At 38.2% G+C, this 16,672-nt stretch overlaps 1 protein-coding gene across 22 annotated transcripts in view; it reads left to right on the top strand.

Annotated features, from left to right (window-relative positions):
• The window catches only part of LOC135125350 (collagen alpha chain CG42342), a 310,138-nt gene that overhangs the window by 259,035 nt on the left and 34,431 nt on the right, over window positions 1-16,672 (top strand). The gene's annotated exons all lie outside the window — the stretch shown is intronic.

Below are 16,672 nucleotides of genomic sequence, written 5' to 3' on the forward strand. Positions count from 1 at the left end.
CACACATTCCCAATCCTCTTCTACTCAAACGCACCGCCGCCCCCGACAACTCGTAAATTCCAACTTGTAAATTTTAATAATCCGTACAGACACCGCCGTGTTCCTAAACCCAATTATTCACATAATTACGTTTACACCCAACAAACTTCTACACATCCGCGAGGGTCTCTGGATATTTTCGACCGGATTCGCAGCACTCACCTGGAGCCAGGATCATTTCCGGAACGAGGATTTTTCGAACGGAAATTGAATCTGAAATGGCTTCGATTGGCGGCGATTAATAATAATAATAATACATCTGTACTACTACTATACATCAACTAGAGACCTAAATACATCTATATGATATCCGATATGTTGAACTGATTGTAATTGATTACAATAATCATCTATAATTTCATTCGCCATATGAACTAATAACATTAACGATCTTAAGGTCATCTGGATTAACTTAGACCTTACAATTAAAGTATTCACACATATCATTGAAACAGTCAAGAACTACGTAGTATTGGACTATTGGAGCTTCTTTGACATTTTATTTTCTAAATATATAATTTTCTTTCAACAATAGAATATATAAAATATCACTTGGTGAATTTGAAATGAGAATTTTATGTTGTTACCAATTAATTTCAACGTGAGCGCCATATATAATGGCGTCAAAATTAATATACCAAACAACATTTAGGTACTGTCACACGAAGTCATCATAATCGAATTCTTTTTCATAAACGAAACGGGTATTTCCGGAAAAAATTGTCATTTTCACGGTGTCATTACTGACCATATGAACGAACTAAAACTTTTCTGAAAAACTAACTTTAGTGCAGATAAATATACTACATATACAGGGTGTCTCTTTTATTTGGTACAACCCCTGTAACTTTTTTATTCGTGAAGATAAACCTTGTAGTTCTTTGAGCAAATTTGTGTCGTCTTAAAAAAATCTATGTGATGGCAACCTCACATGTTTATTATCACTTCCGGTAGAACCGGAGATGACGTCAACTTTTTTATGGAACACGAGGTATATTTTTTTCATAAATGGAAAGATTGATTTTTTTTAATCAAAAGCAACCAGTATTCTCAAAACAGTACTAAAAAAGTTATTCATTCAAATAAATGTCTTTGTTTGAATTTCGCAAATGGCAGAAATTTTCTTTGAGAAATTGTACTTTTGAAGAAATTGCCAAAAAATTCAGTAGAACCGACTTTGACCCGCTGATTCCAAAAATACGTGTTTCGTTTTGAAATCAAATTTTTTTGAAAAATCCTAATTTTTTTGTAGAAATATGAGGACTTTGCTATAAAACTCCGCCTCTCGGCTGACGACGGATAAGAAAAATCGTCACAAATGAGATGGGGTGGGTGGGCGGGGCCTATATTTTGCTTTTTTCTGTGACATACGTAGTCGTCTTTTCACAACAAGGAACTTAAGATATGATATAGACGTCGGAATTTACAAGAAGAAATCCTTTGAGATAATTTTCGAAAATGGTCAAAAATTTCAAAATGTTGGGGCATTGAAACAAACATCATTTTAGAATCCCGAGCCACATTTTGGAAATAATTCGGTTCGAAATCCAAATTTTTTTGGAAAATCCTTATATTTCTTGTAGAAATATAAGGATTTTGTAATAAAACTCCGCCTCTCGGCTGACGACGAATAAAATAAATCGTTACAAATAACGTGGGGTGGGTGGGTGGGGCTTATATTTCATCTGTTTTTCGTAATAAATGTAGTCTTTTTTTTTCACAACAAACAACTTCAGACATCTTAAAAATGGTAAATTCTTGTAGGAATATATGAATTTTGGAATTAAGCTCCACCTCTAGGTAACAAATGAAAAATTCATCACAACTGAGATTGAAGCGAGTATATGTGGGGCTGTAATAATAATAATAATAAATTTTCGTGAGGTATTTAACCCAATTAGAAAAAATATAAAAGAACAAGTGTTTACAATATAAAAAGGGACAACGAAAACGAACGGAACTACTAACTACTAAACTATGTACTAATCTTTGACCTTATTAACGAACTAAAACTTTTCTGAAAAGCTAACTTTGGTGCAGATAAATATACTACATGTACAGGGTGTCTCTTTTATTTGGTACAACTCCTATAACTTTTTTATTCTTGAAGGTAAACCTTTTAGTTCTTTGAGCAAATTTGTGTCGTTTTAAAAAATCAATGTGATGGCAACCTCACATGTTTATTATCACTTCCGGTAGAACCGGAGATGACGTCAACTTTTTTGATGGAACACGAGGTATATTCGTTTCATAAATGGAAAGATTGATTTTTTTTAATCAAAAGCAAGCAATATTCTCAAAACAGTACTAAAAAAGTTATTCAATCAAATAAATGTCTGTTTGAATTTCGCAAATGGCAGAAATTTTCTTTGAAAAATTGTACTTTTGAAGAAATTGCCAAAAAATTTCCAAAAAATTCAGTAGAACCGACTTTGACCCGCTGATTCCAAAAATACAACGTGTTTAGGGAACCGGCGCGAGATTTTGGAAATAATTCATTTTGAAATCAAATTTTTTTTAAAAATCCTAAATTTTTTGTAGAACTAGGTATAAGGACTTTGCTATAAAACTCCGCCTCTCGGCTGACGACGAATAAGAAAAATCGTCACAAATGAGATGGGGTGGGTGGGCGGGGTTTATATTTTGCCTTTTTTTCGTGACATACGTAGTCGTCTTTTCACAACAAGGAACTTAAGATATGAGTAGACGTCGGAATTTACAAGAAAAAATCCTTTGAGATAATTTTCGAAAATGGTCAAAAATTTCAAAATGATGGGGCATTGAAAAAAACATCATTTTAGAATCCCGAGCCACATTTTGGAAATAATTCGGTTTGAAATCCAAATTTTTTTGGAAAATTCTAAATTTTTTGTAGAAATAGGTATAAGAACTTTGCTATAAAACTCCGCCTCTCGGCTGACGACGAATAAGAAAAATCGTCACAAATGAAAAGGTGGGTGGGCGGGGCCTATATTTTGCCTTTTTTCCGAGACATATGTAGTCATCTTTTCACAACAAGGAACTTAAGATATGACTAGACGTCGGAATTTACAAGAAAAAATCCTTTGAGATAATTTTCGAAAATGGTCAAACATTTCAAAATGGTGGGGCTTTGAAAAAAACATCATTTTAGAATCCCGAGCCACATTTTGGAAATAATTCGGTTTGAAATCCAAATTTTTTTGGAAAATCCTAAATTTTTTGTAGAAATAGGTATAAGAACTTTGCTATAAAACTCCGCCTCTCGGCTGACGACGAATAAGAAAAATCGTCACAAATGAGATGGGGTGGGTGGGCGGGGTTTATATTTTGCCTTTTTTTCGTGACATACGTAGTCGTCTTTTCACAACAAGGAACTTAAGATATGACTAGACGTCGGAATTTACAAGAAGAAATCCTTTGAGATAATTTTCGAAAATGGTCAAAAATTTCAAAATATTGGGGCTTTGAAAAAAACATCATTTTAGAATCCCGAGCCACATTTTGGAAATAATTAGGTTTGAAATCCAAATTTTTTTGGAAAATCCTAAATTTTTTGTAGAAATATAAGGATTTTGCAATAAAACTCCGCCTCTCGGCTGACGACGAATAAAATAAATCGTTACAAATAACGTGGGGTGGGTGGGTGGGGCTTATATTTCATCTGTTTTTCGTAATAAATGTAGTCTTTTTTTTCACAACAAACAACTTCAGACATCTTAAAAATGGTAAATTCTTGTAGGAATATATGAATTTTGGAATTAAGCTCCACCTCTAGATAACAAATGAAAAATTCATCACAACTGAGATTGGGGCGGGTATATGTGGGACTGTAATAATAATAATAAATTTTCTTGAGGTATTTAACCCAATTAGAAAAAATATAAAAGAACAAGTGTTTACAATATAAAAAGGGACAACGAAAACGTACGGAACTAAACTATGTACTAATCTTTGACCTTATTAACGAACTAAAACTTTTCTGAAAAGCTAGTTTTGTCCATATTGTTCTAAAAAATCGATTTCGACAGGCTCATTCGAAAATTGTAGCGTGTTTACCATCACGAAGCAATATTCTAGAGAAATTCGGAGTGACGTTCGAATTTTTTGAAATTTTTAAAAATAACGATATTGAATATCGGTGAAAGTGAAGCTGAAAATCGCGTGTAGATCTCGCAATCTACAAGCAATGACGATCTGAAACTATATACACTTTAAATTCTAGACAGTTAAAAATGTGGAGTTCCAAACTTAGAAAACACGATCAAAAGAAAACCCATTGTGCGACCCTTCACTGTTCAAAACACGTATTATAAACAGCAATCAACATTTCAGCTTCCAGAACTTTCTCCCATCCTCTCCAGCAAAAAAATCTTTAAAATTTAAGTCTCCTTCCCACCCTCAAACCGCCCCATTTCTCTCCAACTTCCTGCAGCCTTCCACCTTCTGAGACCGACTTAATTAACAAATATCTTCCCTCGAGACCGATAACGTTATGTTTACAAGTTTTTTTTCTTGTTTCGGCTTCTCTCTCGTGTATCGCCCGCGGACTCTGTTATTTTTATGCTACTCGCAAGTAAAAAGCGACCGCTCAGCCTCCATAACCAAAATACACATAAACATCTCTATAAATCCTCATAAACATTGTGCAATAAAGGCCCGAACCGAATCCGCCGACATTAGCGAACTCCGCCAGATAAGATTCGATGGTATGGAACAATACTCGCGGTAGCAATATAAAGGTCTCTTGGTAATTGTGGGATTCTGGGTATTGCGAGGGGATTATTAGCGGCAGCGGAGGACAAAGCTGCGGCTTAATCTGGCGGATAGAGAGCATTCTAATAGACCGAAGAGGTTGCCGGGATCATGTACTTGCTTAAATTAATTCGACGTAGCATATTTTCAATTCAATGGACATTTTTTCCAGTGGATCGAGTAGATGTGTCATAACTCGAGGAAGGTTAGTCGCCCATTGTCCGGTAAATCCCCCAGTTGCGTTACCTTGATCCCCTAAATCAAGAGGTGCAGCCTCTAAGCCCCACATTCAACATGTGTCAGCCTTACGCGTCCCACCGCTGCAAATAAGTTTTCTTTCATGTCAGTGGCTCGCAGGTTATCACCCGTTCATAACTCACCCCGGATGATATAAGTTTTGGCAGGAGTAATAACAGCAGATGTCGGAGGCGAAGAAGAAGGCGAGAATGGTGTGCGTGGTGGGCGTGTTGGCAGATTTACGCGCGTCAGTCCGCTCTGACGTACCCAACATCTCGTCGCGAAAAACTGGTAACTTTACTGCCGCCCAAAGTTTATCGCTTCGAAAGACGTCCACTTTGTTGCATTCGATGTTTTTAACGCATTTGCGAATTTTTCCAGATTCTGGAAATCGGCGCAAAATTCTGGAAATTTTCGCAAAAATCTGGAAAAAAGTGCAAACGCGTTAAAATCGACCCTCGGCTCAATTACGTTGACAAATCCCCTGCGGCCTGGGCGAATCTAATCTAGCGCACACATTTGCCGAAATGTCTTGAATTTATCGCGTGTGCTTGATCAAAGGGGGTGTCGCCTCCTCTCGATCTCTAAAGGGCGTCACTAGCACGGTCAAAGCGACTAAAAGGCACACCCATCTCGAGATGTACATTTGCATTTAATGGAAACCGGGCTTGTACATAATAACTGACGGTTTTCGCTCGTTCGTTTGTGTCGGAACGGTTTTATTGGATTTTATTTCACGGTTTATTAAACGTCGATGTCGAACGTAGTAAACACGGCGCTTTGATTTTGATTAATTTGGGGGTTTTTGTGCGGCTTGTTTTGTGAGGTTAGGACACGGGGTCTAATATGTATGCAAATGTGTACAACGGTGATACTTTAATGCTACTCTTCGTCGGGATTGCTCATCGCGAAATTGCATTATAAAACAATTTGCGACGGCCAATCAAATTATGGATTTGTAATCGCTACAGGAGGAAATGAACGCGATAATGGAGATTAACGATAAAGGAAGGACAACGATGGAAAAGAATAACAGGAACGAGTATCTGGGGGCGGACAAGTCGTGGGTGTGTGTTTTTTTTTTTTTTCAAACGTGGATGCTGTTACTCTGGAATTTTTCCCCGTTTATAAATTGAAAGTGTCGAGGAAATCCTTTGATATGGAGCACGACGAGTACTTTTTAATTTCGGTTTTTTTGTGAGCTTGAAAGGACGGTTATTTTTAGTACGTCATTTTTTATTTAACGACGATTGACGTTGCTAATAAAACGGGCGGGGACCTAATAAAGCATATTTTATTTATGGTATTTTCCAGTGAATGACAAATATATTTTATTAGGGTCCTTGTTCCAATCAATGGCGTTTCACTCAATGCGCTAGAAAGAGACAGACAGACAGGTCGAATTTTATTAATGAGGCATTGTGGATAATTAGTAATGAAGGTCCCAATTTATTGCTGGTGAGGCGATAAATCTCGTCCGGTGACAAATGTATTGATTGTTTTGAGGCACTCCCTCTTTTATGGGTTATAATATAGTATTAGCACCAATAATTCACGCCGGGCCACGAAATCGTCGTACTTTCGGCTATAACAAACCCGTCAAGATCCCGTCTGAAATATCAATCAAACGGCGGCACCCATCAACACTCTTTAATCCACTAGATATCGTCTCAAAGGTGCCAGCGTAATTACCTGTTATAGCACCACTTGAAACTGGCTCCATTTAAAAGCCGAACGTCTTGCAATTAAATCCGAGTTTTATGCACCTGAAAGTGTGTTCGGTTTAATTTTTCGACCACATTAACCAGATTAAAAACAATAAAATTAACCCACTTGGTCGGATTTATTCAAACGATCCAGATCCAGAAAAATCACCTCCTTCCTTAATTGAAATTGAATTTTTTAACGACGATGTGAACGATCAACAACCTAATAGTTTATGAAGTTTCGTACGAACTCCGAAAATTAACTCGCTGGGAAGTTAATGAGATCCGAAGGAGTGGCGGAAAAACTTAATTACTTCGAGCGTTACCTTGAAACGTTCGCGTTTGCGAAATTTTCCAGATTTTTGCACCCCTTTCCGCATCTTGGAAGCGTTCGCAAATATCTGGAAACGTTTGCAAGCGTCTGGAAAAAGTCGCAAATTCGCCCTTTCCGCAGCGGCTCCCCTTTCCCCTCGCCCCGGCTAACCAAACAACGTCGCTATTTAATTATAGTCGTGTTGTTTAACGCCGACAAAGCCTCCTTCATCCATTTGTAAATAACAATTTCCATTCGGATTCAGCCGGCGGCGATTTCCTCCATTTTATATTCACCCCGACATCGGCAATAACATCATCTCATCATCGCAATCGAGTTACGGAGCGCTTATGACGTATGACCATTATCGAAAATTACCTCGAGGGGGCTTTTTGTAGATTCAGACCTCTTGAAGTCGTTTTCGGGTTCAGTTCTTTGAAAACTCCGACACTTTTCCAGAAAGGAGAAATGAAATTGGCAAATTTTGGAATATTTGATAATGACCGAATATTTTGTACCTATAAAAAAAATTAATTTCAGAAAAATTTCGTTTAAAATCTCTGTAGTAGTTAATTTGAAGGATATTCGTGTTAACTAGAACAAAATCGACGTAGCTAGCTTTTCAGAAAAAGTTTTAGATTGTTAGTAGGGTCAGTAATGACATCATAAGTTCTAGTCACAGTGTAAGAGAAAAAAAGAATGTTTCACCTTAAAAAAAAACAGTTGGAGACGCCGAGAAGGTTTCACTTTTCTAAAAAGACAGTTAGGATCCCTGAGAAGGTTTACATTCTTAAAAAAAGACACTTGTAGCCCATGAGAAAGTTTCACTTTCTTAAAAAAAAAAGGTAATTGGGACCCCCTAGAAGGATTCACCTTTTTAAAGAAAGACAGTTGGGGCCCCTGAGGAGGTTTGACATTTTTAAAAAAGGCTGTTGGGACCCCCGAGAAGGTTCCCCATGTTCCACAAAAAAGTTGGCGCCCCGAGAAGGTTTCATCTTCTTAAAATAAGGCATTTGGGATCCCCGAAAAGGTTTCACTTAAAAAAAAAACAGTTGGAGACATCGAGAAGGTTTCACTTTTACAAAAAAGACAGTTCGGATCCCTGAGAAGGTTTCACATTCGTAAAAAAAGACACTTGGGGCCCATGAGAAGGTTTCACATTCTTAAAAAAACACTTGAAGACCCCAAGAAATTGTCACCTCTAAAAATAAGGTAGTTGGGACCTCCAAGAAGGTTTCACCTTCTTTGAAAAAAGGCAGTTGGCCCCGAGAAGGTTTTACATTCATTAAACAGACACTGGGGTTCCTCGAGGTTAAAAAAAGGCAGTTGAGACCCCTGAGAAGGTTTCACATTCTTAAAAAACCAGTTGAAGACCCCAAGAAATTATCACCTCTAAAAATAAGGTAGTTGGGACCTCCGAGAAGGTTTCGCCTTGTTAAAAAAAGTCAGTTGAGGCCTCGAGAAGGTTTCATTTAAAAAAAAAAGGCCGTTGGGAAAACTGAGAAAGTTTTACATTCATAAAAAAGTCACTTGGGCCCCCCGAAAAGGTTTCACATTCTTAAAAACCGTGGGAAACCCCCCGAGGAGGTTTCACCTTATAAAAAGGCAGTTGGGACCCTGAGAAGGTTTCACATTCTCAAAAAACCAGTTCAAGACCCCTAAGAGATTGTCATCTCTAAAAATAAGGCAGTTGGGACCCCTGAGAAGGTTTCCACCCTCTTAAAAAACAGCCAATTAGGCCCCCGTGAAGGTTTCACATTCTTAAAAAAAAAACAATTGGAGACCCCGAGAAGGTTTCACACTCTTAAAAAAAGACACTTGGAGCCCATGAAAAAATTTCACCTTTAAAAAAAAAGGTAATTGGGACCCTCGAGAAGGTTTCATCTTTTTAAAGAAAGACAGTTGGGCCTCCCGAGGAGAAAGTTTGACATTCTTAAAAAAGGCTGTTGGGACCCCCGAAAAGGTTTCATCTTCTTAAAATAAGGCATTTGGGACCCCCGAGAAAGTTTCACCCTCTTTAAAAAAGGCAGTTGAGGTTCCCGAGAAGGTTTCACTTTAAAAAAACAGTTGGAGACATTGAGAAGGTTTCACTTTTACAAAAAAAAACAGTTTGGATCCCTGAGAAGGTTTTACATTAGTAAAAAAGACACTTGGGGCCCATGACAAGGTTTTACCAACTTTTAAAAAATAAAAGGCAATTGGGACCCTCGAGAAGGTTTCCTATTCTTGAAAAAACAATTGGAGACACCGAGGAGATTTCACCTCTACAAAAAGGCAGTTGAGATCCTTGAGAAGGTTTCAAATTCTTAAAAAGGGGCAGTTGGGACCCCTAGGAAGGTTTCCACCCTCTTAAAAAATAAAACAATTGGGGCCCCCGGGAAGGTTCCACATTCTTAAAAAAAACAGTTGAAGACCCCAAGAAATTGTCACCTCTAAAAATAAGGGAGTTGGGACTTCCGAGAAGTTTCACTTTCTTTAAAAAAGGCAGTTGGGACCCCTGAGAAGGCTTCGCATTCTTTAAAAAAGGCAGTTGGGGCACCGAGAAGGTTTCATTTTTAAAAAAAGGCCATTGGGATCCCTGAGAAGGTTTTACATTAATAAAAAAAAGTTATTTAAGCACCCTGAGAAGGTTTCACATTCTTAAAAACCGTGCGAAACCCCCCGAGGAGGTTTCACCTTATAAAAAGGCCGTTGGGACCCCGAAAAAGTTTCACATTCTCAAAAAACCAGTTCAGGACCCCCAAGAGATCGTCACCTCGAAAAATATGGTAGTTGGGACCCCTGAGAAGGTTTCACATTAAAAAAAAAAAACAATTGCAGACCCCGAGAAGGGTACCTGAGGACTTGAGGAGGTTTCACATTCTTAAAAAGAGGCAGTTGGGACTCCCGAGATGATTTCACCTTTACAAAAAGACAGTTGGGATCCTTGAGAAGGTTTCAAATTCTTAAAAAGTGGCAGTTGGGACCTCTGAGAGGGTTCACATTCTTAAACAAACACTTGAAGACACCAAGAAATTGTCACCTCTAAAAATAAGGTAGTTGGGACCTCCGAGAAGGTTTCACCTCGTTTGAAAAAAGGCAGTTGGGCCCCGAGAAGGTTTCATCTTTAAAAAAAGGCGGTTGTTATCCTCGAGAAGGTTTCACATTCATAAAAAAGACACTTGGGCTCCTCGAGAAGGTTTCACATTCTTAAAAATAGTTGGAAATCCGTCGAGAAGGTTGCACCTTAAAAAAAAGGCACTTGGGACCCCTGAGAAGGCTTCGCATTCTTTAAAAAAGACAGTTGGGGCCTCCGAGAAGGTTTCACATTCTTAAAAAACCTGTTGAAGACCCCAAGAAATTATCACCTCTAAAAATAATGTAGTTAGGACCTCAAAGAAGTTTTCACCTTTTTAAAAAAAGGCAGTTGGCGCCCCGAGAAGGTTTCATTTTTAAAAAAAGGCCGTTGGGATCCGTGAGAAGGTTTTACATTAATAAAAAAGTCATTTAAGCACCCTGAGAAGGTTTCACATTCTTAAAAACCGTGGGAAACCCCCCGAGGAGATTTCACCTTATAAAAAAGCAGTTGGGACCCCGAGAAAGTTTCACATTCTCAAAAAAACAGTTCAGGACCCCCAAGAGATCGTAACCTCTAAAAATAAAGTGGTTGGGACCCCTGAGAAGATTTCACATTCTTAAAAAAAAAACAATTGCAGACCCCGAGAAGGGCACCTGAGGACTTGAGGAGGTTTCACATTCTTAAAAAGAGGCAGTTGGGACTCCCGAGATGATTTCACCTTTACAAAAAGGCAGTTGGGACTCCCAAGAAGGTTTCACCCTATTTAAAACAAAACAGTTGGGGCCCCCGAGAAGGTTACCTATTCTTGAAAAAACAATTGGAGACCCCGAGAAGATTTCACCTTTACGAAAAGGCAGTTGGGATCCTTGAGAAGGTTTCAAATTCTTAAAAAGGGGCAGTTGGGACCTCTGAGAGGGTTCACATTCTTAAACAAACACTTGAAGACTCCAAGAAATTGTCGCCTCTAAAAATAAGGTAGTTGGGACCTCCGAGAAGGTTTCACCTTCTTTGAAAAAAAGGCAGTTGGGCCCCGAGAAGGTTTCACATTCATTAAACAGACACTTGGGACCCATGAGAAGGTTTCACCAACTTTTAAAAAATAAAAGACAATTGGGACCTTTGAGAAGGTTTCACGTTCTTAAAGACCGACAGTTGAGGCCCCCGAGAAGGTTTCCTATTCTTGAGAAAACAATTGGAGACCCCGAAAAGGTTTCACCGTTACAAAAAGGCAGTTGGAATCCTTGAGAAGGTTTCAAATTCTTAATAAAGGGCAGTTGGGACCTCTGAGAAGGTTTCACATTCTTAAAAAAACACTTTAAGACCCCAAGAAATTCTCACCTCTAAAAATAAGGTAGTTGGGACCTCCGAGGTGGTTTCACCTTCTTTAAAAAATGCTGTTGTGACCCTCGAGAAGCTTCCACATTTTAAACAAGAAAGTTGTCGCCTCAAGAATGTTTCACCTTCTTAAAAGAAGGTATTTGGGACCCCCGAGAAGGTTTCACATTCGTAAAAAAAGACACTTGGGCCCATGAGAAGGTTTCACCTTCTTAAAGAAAGACAGTTGGGGTCCTCGAGGTTTCCTATTCTTGAAAAAACATTCGAGAAGATTTCACCTCTACAAAAAGGCAGTTGGGATCCTTGAGAAGGTTTCAAATTCTTAAAAAAAGGCAGTTGGGACCACTGAGAATGTTTCACATTCTTAAAAAAACACTTGAAGCCCCCAAGAAATTGTCACCTCTAAAAATAAGGTAGTTGGGACCTCCGAGAAGGTTTCACCTTCTTTAAAAGAGGCAGTTGTGACCCTCGAGAAGCTTCCACATTTTAAACAATAAAGTTGGGGCCCCGAGAATGTTTCACCTTGTTAAAATAAGATATTTTGGACCCCCGAGAAGGTTTCACATTCTTAAAAAATCAGTTGAAAACCCCAAGAAACTGTCACCTCTATAATTAAGGTATTTGGGACCCCCGAGAATGTTTCACCTTGAAAAAAAAACAGTTAGAAAAAAGACAAACAGTTAGGATTCCTGAGAAGTTTTCACATTCGTAAAAAAAAGACACTTGGGGCCCATGAGAAGGTTTCACCGTCTTTTAAAAAATAAAAGTCAATTGGGACCATTGAGAAGGTTTCACATTCTTAAAGAAAAACAGTTGGGGGCCCCGAGAAGTTTTCTTATTCTTGAAAAAACAGTTGGAAACCCCGAGAAGATTTCACCTTTACAAAAAGGCAGTTGGGATCCTTGAGAAGGTTTCAAATTCTTAAAAGGGGGCAGATGGAACCTCTCAGAAGGTTTCACATTCTTTAAAAAAAAACACTTGAAGACCCCAAGAAATTGTCACATCTAAAAATAAGATAGTTGGGACCTCCAAGAAGGTTTCATCTTTAAAAAAAGGCGGTTGTTATCCTTGAGAAAGTTTCACATTCATAAAAAAGACACTTGGGCCCCTCGATAAGTTTTCGCATTTTTAAAGTAGATGGAAATCCCTCGAGAAGGTTGCACCTTAAAAAAAAGGCAGTTGGACGCCTGAGAAGGCTTCGCATTCTTAAAAAAAGACATTTGGGGCCCCCGAGAAGGTTTCACATTCTTAAAAAACCAGTTGAAGACCCCAAGAAATTATCACCTCTAAAAATAAAGTATTTAGGAGAGCCAATTGGGCCCCCGTGAAGGTTTCACATTCTTAAAAAAAAGTTGGATACTCCCAGATAGTTTTACTTTTAAAAAAGTTAGTTGGGACTCTTGAGAAGGTTTCACATTCTTAAAAAAGGCAGTTGGGACCCCCGAGAAGGTTTCACATTCTTAAAAAACCAGTTGAAAACCCCAAGAAACTGTCACCTCTAAAATTAAGGTAATTGGGACCCCCGAGAATGTTTCATCTTAAAAAAAAACAGTTGGAGAGACCAAGGTTTCACTTTTACCAAAAAGACAGACAGTTAGGATCCCTGAGAAGGCTTCAAATTCTTAAAAAGAGACAGTTGGTACCCCTGAGAATGTTTCACATTCTTAAAAAAACATATGAAGCCCCTAAGAAATTGTCACCTGTAAAAATAAGGTAGTTGGGACCTCCGAGAAGGTTTCACCTTTGTTAAACAAGGCAGTTGGGAGCCCTGAGAAGGTTTTGCATTCATAAAAAAGACGTTCCCCCCTCCTCTAAGAAGGTTTCACCTAAAAAAAGGCAGGTGGGATCCGTGAGAAGGTTTCACCTTTACAAAAGGGCAGTTGGGACTCCAAGAAAGTTTCACATTCTTAAATAAAAAAAGTTGGCGCCCCGAGAAGATTTCGCGTTCTTAAAATAAGGCATTTGGAGCCCCCGAGAAAGTTTCACCCTCTTAAAAAAAAGACGGTTGGAACCGCTGAGAAGGTTTCACATTTGTAAAAAAAGACACTTGGGGCATATGAGAAGGTTTCACCTTTTTTTAAAAAAATAATAGGCAATTGAGACCATTGAGAAGGTTTCACCTTTTTAAAGAAAGACAGTTGGGGCCGCCGAAAAGTTTCCTATTCTTGAAAAAACAATTGGAAACCCCGAGAAGATTTCACCTTTACAAAAAGGCATTTGGGACCCTTGAGAAGGTTTCAAATTCTTAAAAAGGGGCAGTTGGGACCTCTGAGAAGGTTTCACATTCTTAAAAAAACGCTTGAAGACCCCAAGAAATTGTCACCTTCTAAAAAATAAGGGAGTTGGGACCTCCAAGAAGGTTTCATCTTTAAAAAAAGGCGGTTGTTATCCTTGAGAAGGTTTCACAATCATAAGAAAGACACTTGGGCCCCTCGATAAGGTTTCACATTCTTAAAAATAGTTGGAGTTCCCTCGAGGTTGCACCTTAAAAAAACGGTAGTTGGGACCTCTGAGAAGGTTTCGCATTCTTAAAAAAAGACAGTTGGGGTCCCCGAGAAGGTTTCACATTCTTAAAAAACTAGTTGTAGACCCCAAGAAATTATCACCTCTAAAAATAAAGTAGTTACGACCTCCGAGAAGTTTTCACCTTTTAAAAAAAAAAGGCAGTTGGGGCCTCGAGAAGGTTTTACTTAAAAAAAAAGGCCGTTGGGATTCCTGAGAAGGTTTTACATTAATAAAAAAATTAAAAGTTACTTGGGCACCCTGAGGAGGTTTCACATTCTTAAAAACCGTGGGAAACTCCCCGAGAAGGTTACACATTCTTAAAGAACCAGTTCAAGACCCCCAAGAGATTGTCGCCTCGAAAAATAAGGTAGTTAGGACTTCCGACAAGGTTTCACCTTCTTTAAAAAAAGGCAATTTCGATCCCTGTGAAGGTTTTACATTCATAAAAAAGACACTTGGGCCCCCAAGTAGGTTTCACATTCTTAAAAACAGTTGGAAACCCCCCCGAGAAGGTTTCATCTTAAAAAAAGGCAGTTGAGACCACTGAGAAGGTTTCACATTCTTAAAAAAAAACAATTGGAGACCCCGAGAAGGTTTCACCTTTACAAAAGAGTTTTTGAGAACATGAGGTTTCACCTTCTTAAAAAGAGGCAGTTGAGGCCCTCGAGAAGGTTTCACCTTTACAAAAAGGCAGTTGGGGCTCCCTAAGGTTTCACATTCTTAAAAAAAGTTGGCGCCCCGAGAAGATTTTGCGTTCTTAAAATAAGGCTTTTGGAGCCCCCGGGAAGGTTTCACCCTCTTAAAAAAAAGACGGTTAGGTTCCCTGAGAAGGTTTCACATTTGTAAAAAAAGACACTTGGGACCCATGAGAATGTTTCACCTTCTTAAAGAAAGACAGTTGGGGTCGCCGAGGTTTCCTATTCTTGAAAAAACAATTGGGGACCCCGAGAAGATTTCACCTTTACAAAAAGGCGTTTGGGACCCTTGAGAAGGTTTCAAATTCTTAAAAGGGGGCAGTTGGGACCTCTGAGAAGGCTTCACATTCTTAAAAAAGCAGTTGAAGATCTCAAGAAATTGTCACCTTCTAAAAATAAGGTAGTCGGGACCTCCAAGAAGGTTTCATCTTTAAAAAAAGGCGGTTATTATCCTTGAGAAGGTTTCATATTCATAAAAAAGACACTTGGGGCCCTCGAGAAGGTTTCAAATTCTTAAAAAAAGACAGTTGAGACCCCCGACAAGGTTTTGCAATTTTAAAAATGACAGGATTTCGAGAAGGCTTCACATTAAAAAAGAAGCCATTTGGGGCCCCCGAGAAGGTTTCACATTCTTAAAAATAGTAGGAAATCTCTCGAGAAGGTTGCACCTTAAAAAAACGGTAGTTGGGACCTCTGAGAAGGCTTCGCATTCTTAAAAAAGGACAGTTGGGCCCCCGAGAAGGTTTCACATTCTTTAAAAACTAGTTGAAGACCCCAAGAAATAATTATCACCTCTAAAAATAAGGTAGTTAGGACCTCCAAGAAGGTTTCATTTTTAAAAAACGGCCGTTGGGATCCTATCTGAAGAGGTTTTACATTAATAAAAAAGTCACTTGGGCACCCCGAGAAGGTTTCACATTTTTAAAAAAGCCAGTTGGGACCCCCGAGAAGGTTTCACCTTATTAAAAGTCAGTTGGGACCCCAAGAAGATTTCACATTCTTAAAAAACCAGTTCAAGACCCCCAAGAGATTGTCACCTCGAAAAATAAGGTAGTTACGACTTCCGACAAGGTTTCATTTTCTTTTAAAAAAGGCAATTGGGATCCCTGAGTAGGTTCATTCATAAAAAAGACACTTGGGCTCCCATTCTTAAAAACTGAAACTGTAACCTCTTAAAATAAGGTAGTTGGGATCCCCGGGAAGATTTCACCTTAATTAATTTTTTTTTTTTTTTAATTTAAAAATAGTTGCAACCCCCGAGAGGGTGACAGTTGGGGGCCCTGAAAAGGTTTCACCTTTTAAAGTGAGTTATTTCGACAGGAATTCCTTCGTCCTTTAAGTATAATCCAACAAATGTCGCTTCTTTAAAATATTATTAAATTGCAATGCGTTACAGTTTTCGTTATGTAGCGTCATAATGAACACCCTAAGGTCCACACAAATGCAAACAATAACAAATGTATTTAAAGCAGATAACCAACGGAAAAAATTTAGATATTCTCAATTTCTCAGTACATGTTTAACTTCGTCTGGTTATGTTTATACTTTCACAGCATTCGGTTTTTGCAATTTCATAGTTAAATTGTAAAATATTTTCATAAATTTTTTTTTTCCTAAAGATCTGGATGCGGATTCATAAATGGAACATTTATTAAGGAAAAATTGTCATCATTTTTTAAGGCAAATAAACGAAAAAATTTTGACTAACGATTTAGCATGCTTACAATAACCTTTTGATTTTTTTCCAAAAATCAGAATGTCTACGCCCATTTCAAATGTGATGAATTTTTCATTCGTTATCAGACACAAGGGCGGAGTTTAATTGGAAAATCCATATTTCCCTACAAAAATTTATCATTTAAACATATTTAAACTTCTTGTTCTACAAAAAAGACTACGTATCTTACAGAAAAAGGACAAAATATAAGCCCCGCCCACCCACCCTATCTCAATTCAAAAGACTTTTTCCATTCGTTTTTAGATCGACGGGCGGAGTTTAATTTCAAAATCCTGATTTCTTTACAAGAAATTGTCATGTGAAACAAGTTTT

The sequence above is a fragment of the Zophobas morio genome, unplaced genomic scaffold, assembly GCF_036711695.1.
Source record: "Zophobas morio isolate AGI-343-1 ecotype UQ-CSIRO unplaced genomic scaffold, CSIRO_AGI_Zmor_V1 ptg000008l, whole genome shotgun sequence".
NCBI lineage: Eukaryota > Metazoa > Arthropoda > Insecta > Coleoptera > Tenebrionidae > Zophobas > Zophobas morio.